Source organism: Phyllostomus discolor, chromosome 3 (genome assembly GCF_004126475.2).
Source record: "Phyllostomus discolor isolate MPI-MPIP mPhyDis1 chromosome 3, mPhyDis1.pri.v3, whole genome shotgun sequence".
In the NCBI taxonomy this organism is placed as follows: Eukaryota; Metazoa; Chordata; class Mammalia; order Chiroptera; family Phyllostomidae; genus Phyllostomus; species Phyllostomus discolor.
The window spans coordinates 3,680,122-3,685,361 of NC_040905.2; the positions used below are offsets into that span (position 1 = coordinate 3,680,122).

At 42.1% G+C, this 5,240-nt stretch overlaps 1 long non-coding RNA gene across 1 annotated transcript; it reads left to right on the forward strand.

Moving 5' to 3' along the window:
• Positions 1–2,345: 2,345 nt before the first annotated feature.
• On the forward strand, positions 2,346–3,486 carry LOC118499291. The gene is made up of 3 exons (XR_004901818.1): positions 2,346–2,492; positions 2,825–2,827; positions 3,363–3,486. It is a non-coding gene; the product is annotated as an uncharacterized LOC118499291 (long non-coding RNA).
• Positions 3,487–5,240: the final 1,754 nt, after the last annotated feature.

Below are 5,240 nucleotides of genomic sequence, written 5' to 3' on the forward strand. Positions count from 1 at the left end.
GTGGGCTGCATTATTATTCACATCTAGCACAAGAAAAGAGGGAGCAATAGCATTTTGTGGCCCAGACAAATGGAACACACAAGGTAAGGACGTCTGTTAGGTGAATGTCTCATCAAAAGGAGAGAAGAAAGAAAAGAAACCTGACAATTTTTCAGTGCTTTTACAGAATTAAAAAGTACAATCTTATGAGTTGAAATAAGTGCACATTGGGTGCTTAGATTCAAACACAAATTGTCATGCTTACTTCAGTAGTTTAAAACACTACACAACCCATAAAACCATTTAACTCAGGTATGAAAGGATAGTCGCCGTTCAAAAAGAAAACTACACAAATTGATTTTATCCATGTTTTCAAGATATTTTTTCTTTGTCTTCCATGTGTTTGCTATTTCAGATTTAAGTCCTTCTTCAAATTCCAAAACTGGCAATAGACAGAGTTTGCTTGTGTCTAGTTTCAAAGATGGCCTTTTTTTTCTTTTCTTTTCTTCCCTTTCCTTTCTTTTCTTTCTCTTTTCTTCTTTATGCACAAAATGTCTGCCCAGCCTGAAAATGATGCAGATCATGTTTCCGTGTCTGTTAGGTGGCGCTTACCGAGCAGTCTGGCTCTGGGCAGGGATTTCCCAACTGCTCGCCGTGGTGGAATTACAGTCGGGGTTCCGAGTGGGGTGAGTGGGGGGCAGTCTTTGTCCCGCTGCATTCAAAATTGCATCTAATCTTATCAAGGCGCTCGTCATTGTTTCTGGCGGCCGGGAGCAGGTACAGTACCGCTTTTGTTCGAGCCAGTAGCTTTGCTGAATAAAGTGGAGGGAAAAGCCAAGACTAAATAATATTCTTTCAGGATCTCATGTGCTGATTGAAACAATGCTTTGAAAGAGAACGAGAGGATGGTGGGGGGTGGGAAGAGAGACAGGTAAAGTCACAACAGAAAAGTATCGATGTGGTCAGAGAAGAAGCAGAGGCTGACAGATGAGGTAAAAACTGTTACAGAAAAATAAAACTGCCCGAAAATGCTAGAATTCTTACCCCTTAAAATGCACTGGCTGGTTTTCTTTGCCATCGTATAATCATAAAATCCAGGAAACATACTTTGTTGAACTCTTCTGTTTGGGAGAACTGAAAGCTGGAGCAAGACTACTTTTTTAAAAATAGCACAGCGCCACGAGGCATATTTTGTCTTGCACAAATAAATATTGCTAAACCCCGCTTGTGCCTGGAGTCTCCCATTGATGGTCCTGTCTTTCTAATATGCTAACATGTACGCTGAAGAGTCTGTCGCGACACTTGAGGTTGCCATAAACCGAAGACAAGTAAGTGGTAATAAATCCAAGTTCAAAAAGCTTGTCCTGACCAGCTTTGAACAAAGCGGAGACACTGTAATTCTAACAACCAGAGCAGCATAATTATCAGCAAGAAAAGAACCCCCAGTTTTTCATGTGTCAATAGAGATCGCAAGTTAATTCAGACAGAAAACACTGGCATTAAGATGTACAAGAGATCCCATTATTGTAATTTGCAAATGAAGACGAAGGGTAACTTGTCAAACGTGTTCGGTCTTAAAATCTGGTCAGTCAACCTCAGCGTCTCCTAGACATACCCTGGAAGGTAAAGTTTCTAACCAAAATGACTGGCTTGGGTTTTTGTCATTTATAAATCAGAACACTTTTTCTGAAGCACAAAAAATTTTTTTCACTATGTGCTTGCAGAATAGTAAAAGACAAAATAATTGAGCGTCTTGATGGTTAACAATCATATGGGAACTTTATTGTCTATGATTCTCATCTTTTGTAGTTTCCATGTATATAATTATAATATTCCATTTTAATATGATCAAGAAAGTACCTCAAGCTGTGTGTTATGGAAAATACAAATTTGGATCAAATACATTTGAGTGATATGCCTTTTCTCCATATTATACTTAACTTAAACAGACAACTATTCTGACCTTTTTCAAAATAGTGGCGAAAGAGAGTAAAGGTACCAAAACTACTATAATGTAACAGATTCTAAAATTGCAAAGGTGCGTTTTTTATTTTGATAGATCACAGTAGTATATGGCTAAAATTAACATTTAGATTACTTTTGATAGATTAAAATCAAACGCATACTCATCGAATATTTCAAAATTATGCTGTCCGTGTTTCGGCTCTCAGGTTACTCCTACATCCATACGTTGTATAGATCATCATGGAATTATCGGACTAATAGTTGTCATGCAACCATCGTGCTAAGTTACTAAAATGAGCTGTAATCATGATTTCATAATAGTTTTCTTTAAAGCAACGACACTCAGATAGTCTATATACATTTTGTCATTTGATTGCATCTCAAGTAACTTATTAAAAATAGTCAAGTGTCCCCTATGTAAATGGATCACTCATTAATATAAAAGCGTGTGTAAACTGCCTTCATGCCTTTGCATTCGCTTCAGTTTTTCAGGCAGGAAACTTCCTCACATTTCGTGATCGCCATCAAGATCACCTACTGCTATTAATGTGACATTATCTTTTATCATTTGATTCGAGAAATCAAGAAAAAGGACACATGCATTTATAAAAGCCAGCTTACTGCATTTTCCATTAGTAAATTTCAAAATGGAGTTTTAAAAATTATGTGGTGGCCCCTTAAAATGTCCTTTTTCTGCTCCACTTTTATCCTAGGTTTTCCCCCCTGCTCCTGGAAACCCGTGCTCTCTCTGCGGCGGTGGGCGTGGTTTCGACGTCCAGCCAGCCACCCCGGCGGGGCCCCAGGAGCTGTGCCGCTGTGGTTCTCCCTGCTGGTCCCAGGAAATGACGACGCTCTCACCATAAACTTTTTATGTAAATAGGAAGTGGTGGGATACTAGTTCTTATTTGCTTACCAGTTTCCAAATTATGTGTTTATTTTTACCTTCCTTGAATCATTCCTGTAATTTTATTAAATAAGTTATATTTCCACTCTCCCTGCTCCCCAAACTGATCTTATACTCGGTGTTAACGACAAGCCAGGGCTTTAGGGACGAGGCAGAAATGAGAGAGCAGGAGGGAGAGAGAGTCCCTAAAAATAAGAGTTGGCGGGGGGGGGGGGGGGGGGGGGGGGGGGGGTTGCCCGAGGGAATTTACCTCTTATGGATGTCGTTAATTCTGCTCACTCACCAGCTTGAAGCATCTGCTACTTGTCTGTTCTTCTGTTCCTCAGCGGCCCCTTTCCCACTCAGTTCTGCACCACGGAGCTCAGTTCGGGGTGGTCAGAATGGGCCGGGGATTCATTACAACCCAGGCGAAGTCAGGGAAGTAAGTTCACATCAGCTTTTTCTGCCCCGAGTCCTCCATACAGTGGTCCATGTGCCTTCATCCATGTGTAGTTATGCTATATTTCGTCCAGAGATGGTTAAATCTGATCATCGTTTGAAAATAAGGAAACTGACACACAAGAAAATGAACTGCTTTCATCATAAGCTATGGAAATCCGGGATATCACCCTGAGGGTTAAATTGAAACTCAGCTCCTAAGAGGTAAGCTAATTGTTTGACTATCTTGCAGTTTGGGGTGAAAGGGAAACTTCCAATTTTTAAAAAGCTTCTTTCCCTTCAGGTATCCTTAAATTATGTGCTTGAACGGGTAGCTGGTTTTGTTGTCTGCCCATTTACTAATTCCTATGAAATGTTCCTCTCCTAGAACAGGGGCCATGTTTCCAGGGGTCCTGTGGCCATAGGACCCCTCTGCTGGGCACCGGGGCCTCCCGCCTGTCCCACACAGGGACCCTGCTCCCACGGCGACCATCATAAGAGTCACATGTGCTCAAAGAATAGGCAAAACTGTAGGTGCCTTCTTAAGGCTTTTTGACCTGGTTAGAGAAAAGCTTGTTTTTTTACAGAGCTTTTTACTTATGAACAGTCGATGACAACATTTTCTCATCATGTGCTCCAAGTGCCCTCTGTCCCTGCAGAGTTTCTCAGGCTGAGACTCCCCAACCAGGGCCCTGTCTGGGCCCCCACCCCCTTCCTTCTGAGCCACTGGGCCCCGCTGTGGTGGCCAGGAGCTTCGCGTGGCCAGCCACAGGCTCCTCCATGCTCTGCCTCTGTCAAATTCAAGAAACTCAAAAAGAGGGAAGTAAAGCTGGCCCACAGGCTCTACCCATTTGGCCTTTGTAGTGCATTAATATTATTCCGTTACAATGTGAGCAAGTGATTCAACAGGCTGGTCTGGGGACCTAGGCCCTTCATTCCTACCCGCACGGAAAACTGTACATAGTCTGAGTCCCCACCAAACGATGAAGAATTGTTTTGCACCAAACCCCATTCATAAACTGGAAATATGCATTCCAAGGGAATATAACAATAACAAAAATTCCAAACTAAAACATACAGTGCTAATGCGCAGGCACGCTACTGACAGAGTACGTGCAAATGTAAGCAGCCAAGAGCGTCCAAACAGCCAAGAGCTGTGCTGGTGTAAAGGATGTTGTCGGCCAGGCCAGGAGATCAGGAGGTAAAAAGGCAAAAACTAAAACCCCGAGTCACTGTCTTTAGCTGGAGAAGGAGACTGTCTTCTGTTCTTCATTAACGTGGGTTTTAGCGAGTCAGGGAATTTCCTAATGTGAAACCTACTCACGGAAATGCCAGATAAAGAGTGTCACCAAACTGGGCGAATGCTCGGTGACACAGCAACTATGTAATGCACAGGGTTGATTTCACGAGAAACCTACTTATAGATCTACTTAATGTTCCATTTATTGCAAGATTTTTCTTGTTGCAATAGGATTTCTTGTTCCATATCTTTAACACAAGTTTGTTTTATAGTTTTTGTCCAGTTTCAGACACAGGCCTCTATTTCCCAAGGAAACTAGCTTCCAGAATGATTGATCATACTTAATGATACATTTCAGTCCTGGTGAGTTGAAAATATAAGCTGTGCATTTCTTCTCTTTTCCACAAAGGTAGTGTTTTATCAGAACTTCCTGAGATGACTTCTGTTCAGTTTCACGATATCAACATCATCAAAGAAAATAGGTTGCCTGATTTAAAAGCCACTGAAAGTCGAAATTATTTCTCTATTATTACAACATTACATTTCTCCAGGGTGATGTTTATCAGACAGATGTGCCACAGCAGGCCGGTTTGATCCAGCAAAGCACGGAGAGGCTGCCCCCGCGGATGGCCGCTGAAGGGGTTCCGTGCGTCAGTGGGGACCAACGACGGCCAAGTTACAACTGCTTCCCCGCAGGAAAAGCTGGGCCAGACCAACTCCAAATGCTATTTTCAG